The sequence below is a fragment of the Pogonomyrmex barbatus genome, unplaced genomic scaffold (genome assembly GCF_055798465.1).
Source record: "Pogonomyrmex barbatus isolate J1 unplaced genomic scaffold, ASM5579846v1 scaffold6, whole genome shotgun sequence".
Lineage (NCBI taxonomy): Eukaryota > Metazoa > Arthropoda > Insecta > Hymenoptera > Formicidae > Pogonomyrmex > Pogonomyrmex barbatus.
In genome coordinates, this window is record NW_028297160.1 from 1,614,595 (window position 1) to 1,625,349 (window position 10,755).

Below are 10,755 nucleotides of genomic sequence, written 5' to 3' on the forward strand. Positions count from 1 at the left end.
TAATCTTGATCGTCAGTCTATCATTTATCAATGCGACTGAATCGCAACAATGGCCATAACTTGCCTTGCGATTACGTTTCTAAACTAAATCGTTATAGCGTCACGAGGCTCGAGAGAGTGTCTTGCAATAGTGTCTCGTTGTTATTGTTCGCGACAAACTTTGAAAGACAATCATGTTATTTAAGATAATCTAAATAAAACGTAATAACGTTTCTATTATAAGTTCAATAAATTCAAGAAACTATTAAACGGAAATCTTTTATCCCAATTTTCCCATCATTCGATCCTAAAATAGCAGAATTAGAAATTAGTGTATTGTAAAATTACATTATTTAAATAATTATTTTACAATAATCGAACGGCTTATCACCACGTGATGTCGATTGAACACAAATTTGTGATCTTGAAATCTTTCACAATCCTCGTCCTATCATCTTCCTGCTCGCGCCATCTCTTAGGCTGTCTGTAAACTAAAGGAATCCTTCGCGATGTAAAGAGATGCAATATAAGAAGAAAAATATATCTGAATGCTCTTTCTCGCGATACGATTTCCTCAATTGACCGTCATTGAGATTCGAAGGACGCGCAGCCGATGAAGCGCTCCCGCAGTCATCGGGAAACAATAAAAAAAAAAAAGCGGCGCATTATCCACGCGAGGCTTAATGGTATCTCAAGTTCTTCCGCGATGATTTATATCCCGCGTGTATTTCGTCATTAATTGTCACATCTTGGGAAACTGGCCGGTCTCATGGCCGATCCCCCGTCGCTGATAACGCGCGCATGCAAGCGCGGTTAATCTCGTTAACAATGGCGTTTGACGCGGACAAACCGATAAAATTAGCATTCGACAAGACGGCGTTGCTTAACGAATGATTAATTCGCCTACGTAATATCGTGCCCTCTCTCCATCCGCCGTCGTTCCTCCCCGCGCGTTGCGTCCTCCCCACTCATTCTTAGATCGCGTTCGCCGGACCATTGACATACGACACAATCGAATCCGTTCCAATATTACGCGAACAAACTGGTTTTCGCGGTTGAGCCGACAGACTCCTACGATCCGCCGTTCAGTCGGCGATTGTTTGTACCCGTTCTCTCTATGCTGTACATAATGGCCGCGATTCGCGAGGTCTCGACCCTATCCACTTACGCTTCCATTGTAATACACAAATGCACGGGTCGCGATCTTAAGCTCTCCCCCCCCTCCTCTTCTATTGAACGTACTGTCCCCCGTAGGTTCTCGAAGAATTAGGGTCAGCGATCACCCACTTGTTGCCCCTTAATTCTTTTTTCTCTTACAATCCCGACTAGGCCGGCTACTCACGCACAGTCGATTTTATGCCTTCTTACATTTCTTATCTGGATAATATACAGATTCTTTTTAATTATTTCACATTTTTCAGATATTGTTATAATGGCCTCTAATCATGTCAACAAAATGAATAAAGATAACTTTATAAGTTTCAAGTTATTTCAATAAATATATTTTTTATCGTACTAGTTTGATGTTTCATCATTTTAATTATTACACATCTTTATAAACCTCTGGTTAAGCCTTATACTATTCATGTTATCCGCAGAATGTTATTATTATGTTATTAATGATTACATCTAGCTTGTTAACAATTTAATTATATGTTACTGCATATTTAACTAGGCAGTCTCTGTATCTAAAAATTCTCATTCATGAGCTTAGTTACACTCGTAAGGAATTTTTTCCGTTAGTCTAATGTAACGTCAGCTTGCTTGACGTAATAAAGTGATCTATCCACCTCGATCCCCCCAGGGGATGAAACGATCACCGTGGAAGAAGATCGAGCAAGATCGTGCCAGGCCATGTACCCGGGTCTTTCGCTCGTTCTCTTCTTACGTCAGCCCCTCTTCCTCGCCCTCTCTCCCTTTCTTTCTCGCTGACTGAGACGTCAACCCCCACCCTTCGACCTCTCGGCACGTAACCTTCCTACCTACTGCATCTACCTACCCTACCAAACTACCGATCCTCCAGAAAGAAGAGGGAAGGCAATTTGTCGGTTCGGACGATGCGTATCTTACGCAGCGCCTCCGTCTATGGTCTACGTAATGTGCTCTCATTTTTCATCCTCATACGCCTTTTCAGTCGAACAGTGAATGAAAATAATCGCGCGTCGCAACAGTAAACTTCTATCGTTGAAGAACAGCGAGATCCTGCAGTTCCGAGATACTTGAATTTGTCTTATTATCTTATAATGTCTTGATGTCTATCAGAACGCGAAAGAGTAATAAAATTCGGCGTGTTGTTTGAAATAAGTATCGTTGGATAAGTTCAAAGATGAAAAAATAATTTTTTTTTTTAATACAGAGATGAATGTAAGTATTAATGCGGTAGTTGTTTTGCAAAGTATTTACTTGTTTATTTCATTAGTGTTTTTAATTTAAAGTATTAAACAGAAAAAAGTCATAAATATAAGATCAGATAAATGTAGAAATTAATATAATAAGATATATATGGAAGAAAATGCATACCAAATCTTTCAGTAAGTAATATTAAATTAAAATATTAATTCGATAATGAAATATTAATTCGATAAGATTGAATGAAATAATTGAAGAGGAAGTCTTCGACTGAGAAAGATTGTAGATAGCAAAGAATGAAAGAAAGATAAAAAAAAGAGAAAGTCAAGACGAGTCAAGATTGTGACGCGGTTACAAATAGCAGTGACTATAAAAGCAGAGGTTAAACCTAGCGATGCGGCATTCTGTTATGGCGGCATGTTAATCCTCGACTATCCGCGTCATGACGGAACGGACACCCGAAGGGATCTCTTCGAGTGAGTTCTCCATTGAGCGATCCTTGGCGCGATGCGGCGCGGCGCGGCGCGGCGCGGCGCGACGCGACGCGACGCGACGCGACGCGACGTCTCGAGGTGCGCACTCGAGGGACCTTGAATCCACCGGCAGTGATTTGCCAAAAAAGAAGAGGTCTTCTCCGCGCGCGAGAGAAAATGGGGAGAGGGAGAGGGAGAAAAAGAAAGAAGGAGAGGGAGGAAAAAAGGGAAGAAGACGAGATAGGAAGAAACGATGCTTGTCAAACGCGACCGCGGACACCGGTGCGCCGCGGATATAATAAAGATGGCGATATAGGAGTCATAATGTAGTGGTGTGCTTGCGATGCACCGGCGCACATTCCGACGCTCCCACTAGAGAGAGAGAGAGAGAGAGAGAAAGGAGAGAAGAGAAGACGCGCGAGAGGATCGGATACGACAAGACGGGGAGCAGCGGGGCGGTGTCGGAGAAGGCAGCGTCGTCCTCGTCAGCCTCTCACTCACGCGCTCGGGGCCCCGAGACAAGCCCTTACTAATGGAGGAAATAAATTTCGGATTAAATCGTAGCCCGGCTACTTTATAAGGCTGCTTGCTCTCGCCCGGATGGCGAGGTGAGGTGCATGTGTGACGCCATGGGCCTCTCCTGACATCCATGAACGGTCCACCATGTTCGTCGAACGGCCACCCGTCCCCTCCTACCTCGTCCCTTCTTTCGTTCTCCCTCCGTTTTCTTCTTTACTCTCCTTTCCACCCTGCCTCGCCAGTTCGTCGCCGCTATGGCTTCGTCCATGTGTCTTTCCTTTCTCTCTTTCGTTTCTCTACTCTCGCGTCTTCTCTGATCCTCCGTCTGTTACCGTTCCCCTCGCGCTCCGATGCGCACATAGATGAACGATCAACGTCCATGTGAAATGGAATACTCGCGTGTTGCTCCTGAACACGTGTACGTGCGCGATAATACGAGAGAGTGTGGCGGAAAAAGAAGGTGGTGGTATAAGAAGAGGAGGAGGAGGAGGGGGAGGAGAAGATGCAGGACGAGAAGGAGGTGGGGTACCGAAAGGGGGAAAGTGGTTAGTGGGGGAGGATGCCGGGACGGGGAGGGGAACGGGGGGGGGACGAACGGAGGGGACAGGAGGGACCACGCTGCGCTGTCCTCCATAAATCTATCAGCCGCGGTTGTATAAATACGACTCAATGAGGCGGCCGTGAATCACCCTGACGTGCTTCATAAGTCCCGGGAGTTTATTAAACCGGCGGGCATTTCTCATGTCGGGGGATAAGATCAATACGGCCGCGCGCGGCCACGGTTGCCCCTAACCTCCGCGGGGTCCCTCCCTCGTCCCTCGACGTCTCCCTCCCCCTCCCACCCCTCCATCTCCTCGGACTTGTCCAGTCTCACGGACCTAAATAATAAGGTAAATAATAGGAAATAATCGCCAGCTATCGCGTGAGCACGCCGCGGGACTCTGCCTCTCCGACGTGGTAACGTTCACTTTATTCCGAGACACGGCCGGGCTAGGGGGCACGTTTCTCATAGCCAGAGAGGGGGGCAGGCCCCACCGCGATATCGCATTCCTCCGCATTATCGTGTCGCGATTGCATTAAACTCGCACCAACTCGCGTGCTGTGTCGTGATTGTTTCGAGAGCAACGACAGGGGGGGGGGGGGAGGCGGGAGAGGAGGAAACGCGCTTACACATCGAGCTTTAAAGTCTCATTTCGAAGGTGGCAGCCGAGGAATTCGGTCCTCGTGACAGCACACAGGCGAACGGACGCGAAAATTGAGAGCGAGAGGGCCTGTCGCGCGAGCGAGCCGCGCAATTCCAAACGCATAAATCCCAATTGACGCGTGCCTCGGTAACGAGGATATAACATACGGGCGTTCTTCGAAAGACATCCAGTCTTACGAGCGATGCAGAAGTTCGGCCTTACAACGTTTAACCATTTCCCTTCTCGCGATAGTACATATATGTTACAAGTTGCACAAGTTTGCGTAATTGCTTCTTCCAAAAATAATCTTTTCAAGGAAAACGATTTTATTCGCCTTGAGCTTCATATCCAGAGTCCATATATTTTACCTCGGCCTTGTCGTTTGAGTACTTTTTTGTTAAATTCTTCAAGCGTGAAGCATCCGTAAATAGTTATGTCTTTTGAGAATGAAATTTCATTATACATGTACTCGCAGCATAACTCTATTTTTGCGCGACTCGCATGCGATGTACAGATATTTCTAATTGCTACGTAGCGTTGGCCGAGATCGAACGGCTTAAGGCGGGCTGCGTAGAGAGACAAATGGCCGGTGGAAGACTCAGGAAAACAAGAGGCTATGTAGGTGATGGCGCGGGTCGGAGACTATATTCCTTACCCGGAATTGAGGGTTTAATTCGAATCGCTGCACGGAATCGCGCCCTCCTTTCGATGGTAACGCGGTCTTTAATTAGAGACCGATAAATTCTGACTCGGTAACCTCCCCTTTCCTCGGGACGTCAGCCTCTTTCTCTCTCCTCTATTTCTTTCAATCCCCGAAGACGCGAGAGTGTCCGGTCGGTTAGCCGTGGAACGCTGGAGCTGAGGAAGCGTGACGGCGCGATTCACCTTCGCTGCTCCAATTTCCCCGGTTGCGTTTTTCTCCCGATAATTTTGATCACGAAACGAGCGAAACGAACGTGCTTCGCGCTCGTTTGCGCGCTCGCATAATATAGATGCGTTCGTTGTGGGCGTCGCGCTGCACGTTCGTATACAGTTGTTTCGGCGTCCGATTATCTACTCGGCAGCATCGGCAAAGTTGTGATTTAGTATTTTCCACGCCGTTAATTTATTGCCAAGCCTACCACGTTACGGTTAAACATAGTTCATTACCGCGAGCTGTAATTAAAGCATATAATAACGAGTCGTAACCCTCGAGGCCTCCGCTCTTGTAAATCTTGTGGCCGACCGCGCTCACTCGCCAGCCCTCACCTCGAGCGCCCTACTTTGAAATCCACGAAGAAGGTAGGAAGACAAAGTTGGATCTGTTGAATCGAAAAGAGAGAGAGAGAGAGAGAGAGAGAGAGAGAGAGAGAGAGAAAGGGCGAGGAAGAATAAAGAAAGAGAGAAATCGTAAAAAAACTCGAGTAAAAAAGCGCAAAGAAGGAAGTTAGCAAGCTCGTTGAAAATAAATTAATGAACTCCTAATCAAAATGATCGTTCCATTTCCTTTACCTTTTTACTTACATACGACGTGTTGAAGTTTCTGAACATCGAATAATCGCGCGTGCCGCTCGCGTTATTCATTTTAATCCCATTTTTACGGTACAACATTTTATTATAACAAGAAGCAAATTAATTTTACACGAATTATATAGGATTAAACAAAAGGAATGCCGGCATACAATTTGTTGACTCATATTTAAATTTCTAAATTTTATTATGTATCCTGCACAAAAAACAGTTTTTCGTATATTCTTTGGAATTTGAAATAGCTGTAAAAAAATTTTGTTTCTTGAAACTTTTTAATTGATTATCATAAAATTCTGATGGTAAATTCTTCGATAAAAATCCGAATTTGCATTGCATTAGTGCGGAGAACTTTAATTCCTCCACTAATAATAATAATAATAACAATAACAATAATAATAATAAAATAATTATTACCTCCCTAAATAGCCAAGCGTTATAATTCCATCATGACCGACTCAACATTTTCCATTTATTTAGAGCAAAAAATGAGATAATCGCTCACGTAAATAGAATATGCGTAAACGCACGAGCATCCTCGATACGCATCCCGCAACGCCATACACGGAGATGCAGAAAATCGCTAGTTGGTTGATTTACCTCCGTCCTCTGGGGCTTTAACGCGATTCGTGCTATCCATGGATGAACACGCTGCGACGTGTTGGCACGAAAGGCGGGGGGGATGTCTGGGATGGTGGCTGGGTTCGGAAGGAGGATGAGGAGTAGATGGAGGTTGAATGTTTCTTCTAGGAGCCCGCCGCGCGATTTATGGAGCGAAGTGACGGGAGGTGTTTATTGTGCAGCATCTGTTACGTTACTCTGGCTCTGCAGACCCCCCCCCCCCTCGCACTCCCCGGCCCTACTCTCCCTCTTGCTGCCACTCTTTCTCGCTCTCCTTCTCTTCCGCCGCCGGTTTTCTTTCTCCTTCCGCCTCTCGCTCGCTCACTCGCTCACTCGTTCGCTCGCTCGCTCGTTCGTTCGTTCGCTCACTCGTTCGTTCCCCAAGCTCTCGCAGGTTCACGCCAGCCCGCCGTCATACATACAACAGACGCCCTCGATTTATAGTTTTGAATTAGATGGAAGTAAAGGAAAGGTCGCTGGTTGCCGTTGCGTAAATTTCAACAACGCCGAGCTTTCGACCTCTCGTCTCTACCCTCTCGCCACCTCCCTCTGGATTCTCCCAGGTCGGTCCTGCTCTCGCTCGCCACCTCTGGGTTTTCGCGCTTTCGATCCGCCGCGCCGCATGAATTCGCGCGACAATTGAAAAAGCTAATTGTCTTCGCTTAATTAAAATCCAGTCGTTATCTCGCGAATGCGTTTAATCATGCGTATCACGTGCGAGAGTGCGCCACGTTTAAAATTTCGCTTGTACCGAGCGGCGGTCGTACAGAGATGCAGCCTAGATAAAAACATAATTATGAAACGTAGGAAGGATACACGGCGTAACCGCGAGCCATCTTCCGATCGACAGCAACCGCACCGAAAAGTAAAGGCGTAAATCTGCCCGGAGTAGCGACGTAGGAAAACAAGTTGTCACCGTCGGCTCCCACTTCCTTTATCTCGACAGCGAATAAGTTTTTATTGGATGCGCGAGTGTGTCGCGTCGTATCGAGATTAGCGGCGACGTCGCCAGGCGTGAAGCCCTCAGATTTCTCAGCTGCTTGGACTTTTGATACGTCAAACTCATCTCCGCCGCATACTGAACGAACGACACGTAAAGCTTTATGCGGATATTGCTTATTGTCATCAATTACAACTGAAGAAATTGCCGAATATTGAATCCGATAGCGACCGTTACAGATTTATGATAATTACCGACATGAATCGATCATAGATTAAAAAGATCATAGCATTTTTTTTCTTGCAAACGCGATGTAATCAAAGTCGTTTTTAATTCAAAAACGGGGTATACATTTGTTGCACTGAAAATTCGTTTGACTATCAAAGAGAAAAAAGCCGAACGGAGATTCATAGAAATATTTCCGCGAATACGCGCACGGCAACCGTTTCACGGCACGCGATATGCACCACTTGACACGAGTACTACATTGTTCCATTACAGTTTTATCATGTCGCAATACCATCCATTTACGTTAACACTTAGCGCTATAAAAATTAATTATATCGATGTTATAGTCGATTGACTATCAAGTGAGAGTCGTGTCGTGTTTCTACGCAACATAAATACATATGACTAATTCTCTATTTCAATCGATACCAATTGTCGCACGCTCGTCGCACCACATATTAAAAAGGATCGCATTCACGCATGTCGGCGTAGCTCAAAATTGGATGCTATAATTAGCGATTTTCGATAATTGGTCGTCCCGGCAAGAATATTCGAGATCTTAATACCAGCGAACAAAGACGAACCACTTGGACGAGGATCTCTTGCCGCTTTGTCTCTGTCGCACTTTTGCGAAACACTAATTGGTCGTCAAGACGCAAGAAGGCATTTCAGAAAGATGCAACGCGGCGAGCGCGTTTTCGTCGGTCGTTCATTAACGTGAGAAAAGGTAATGCGGATTGACATCGGAGACGCATACCGGCGCGAGTTACGCGGACATCGCGATCCCGCGGGGCCGTAAACGCATCGTCGGGATGCACTTAAGGCGTATCACGACACGGACCGACTACCTCGTCGACCGCCCAATGGATTTCAACGGGGATAATATCCTGTCATCGTCATAACCGACCTCAGCATCCGCGAATACGAGTCTTGCGTCGCCGATTTAATCTGTGTGACGGATGCCCATAAACGCAAAGTTACGTCAATAATCTTCTTTTACGACGATGCGAGTGGAATCGATCTATTCGGATATTGGACGTGCACGTAGAATTTATAACTTCTGTACATAGGTTTCCGAAGACACACATATGGGGAGGGGGGGAAGAGGGCATTTTCGAGTTAGAAATCTCTTCTCTCATCGTTGATAATTATATCAACAAATATCGGATAATTTAATGTTCAATGATTATGTCAATAATGATATAACTGAATCCTCATTGTGTCTTATTTCTATTAAATATCAGTTTTCTTCGGCGGAACATATTTTAACAAAAATACTCGATATATATTCTCACCAATTATTAGACTGCCGAATTAATCGACAAAGATCGCAAATGCCGTGGTGGACGAGCGGATGTCCGATCGCTGCCACGCCCGCGACGTCCGAATTGGCGACCGGCACTTCAGAATCGGGAGCAGTGAGATCGCTCGGTCGCCGGTCGCTCTTTGCAACCTCGCGGCGACGTCAAGTGCAGGCGACGGCATGACGTCAGCCGCGCGACAGTCAACAAAGACCGGCGCGAGAACTACCGTGTCAGAAGTGGTGGAGAACACAAGGGGTGAAGGAGGGAGGGAGGGAGGGGGGGGGGGAAGTGGAAGGGAGAAGGAAGGGGAGAGACGGAGGAGAGGACAAGCTCGTCGAAGTCCGCGTTTCGTACGAGCAGCGTTCGTACGATCGCACGAGCAGCGCGGCGCGTAGAAACGGCGACGAAGCGGGGGGGGGGGGGTTGCGAGGAGTACGAGAGGCCGGGAGGGACGCAAGGGGCCGAGACTTGCCAGGGAGAGACGTGTCACTCACTCACTCCGTGTCACTTACACAAACAGACGTACATCACGGGCAGGCAGGCAGCTAGCTACGTGTTCCCTTTTATGTTCCCACACGCGCGCTCGCATAAACCTGTCAGTCTCGTGTCACGTGCAGCGCAGTCATTCACTGTCGCCGGCAGCGTACCGGCACTCACGACCGTCCTGCTGCCGGCGGTTGAGAGAGAGAGCAACCCCTCTCCCCCCCCCCCCTCCTCCTTGTACCGCCTCTCGCCTCTTGTCCTGATAAATAAGAGTGCGGCGAGTAAGGAGCATGTTCCTAGAAATTCTGACCGAGTTCGAACGACGAGGTCGGCTCGAGCGCCTCGACGACCATTGGAGAGCTGGAGAGTACGATTTCAAGAAATGCATAAATAAGCGTTTTAGCAGAACGCTCCTTGAATGCTCGACAGATACGTGGAACGAGTTATATCTCATTCTGGTATTTTTATGCACTTGATAATTTTGATTATGTTTGTCGTATCGATACATGTCATACGAATCAATACACGAATAACGATTAATAACACTATGATACGTGTAACACACATCGTTACGCAGAAAGATAAGCGTAAGATATTATATATTAAAAGAGATAGAAGCGATAAATGAAGCGATAAAAATATCACGTCAAGATCGAATGGAGTGAAAGTGCATATTAGAATATATATATATAGGAAAATAATTCGAATCAATTAAAAGTTCAATATTGGAAGTTGAGAGACATGTAAGTTATCGCTCTTAAAAAATAATCTCTATCTTAATCGATCAATTTTAGAGTTTCTCCTGTTAGGCGGAACTAGTTCTAATATGATGTTTATAGTGAGTCGCGACTACAGGCGGCAATAAATTCACATTGAATCCAGTTTAACTGGTTGACAGACGTACGTAATCGTATCGTTTAAATCTAGCCATGTATTTATTAGCGATATTACAATTCCCATGGAAACATCGTATAAGTCAGAATCGGTATCAGCGTAATTTACTACATCTGCAAATGACAATTTAACATTTCCTTCAAATCAGCATAACGAACAGCGATTATTTGCGAACGTTATTAATCACATCCACGATAGATTGCACAATTTTTATCATAGAGCAGCCGATAGTTTTACGATAGGAGCTTGTTAGATTAGCGCGCAGGCAAGCGAAA

General features: G+C 46.0%; 1 long non-coding RNA gene across 1 annotated transcript in view; it reads right to left on the reverse strand.

Annotated features, from left to right (window-relative positions):
• The window catches only part of LOC148935079 (uncharacterized), a 58,535-nt gene extending 48,571 nt beyond the window's left edge, over positions 1-9,964 (reverse strand). The window contains exon 1 of the long non-coding RNA XR_016140733.1: positions 9,095-9,964. This is a non-coding gene — a long non-coding RNA (uncharacterized LOC148935079). The remainder of the gene's footprint in view (positions 1-9,094) is intronic.
• Between the last annotated feature and the right edge of the window lie 791 nt (positions 9,965-10,755).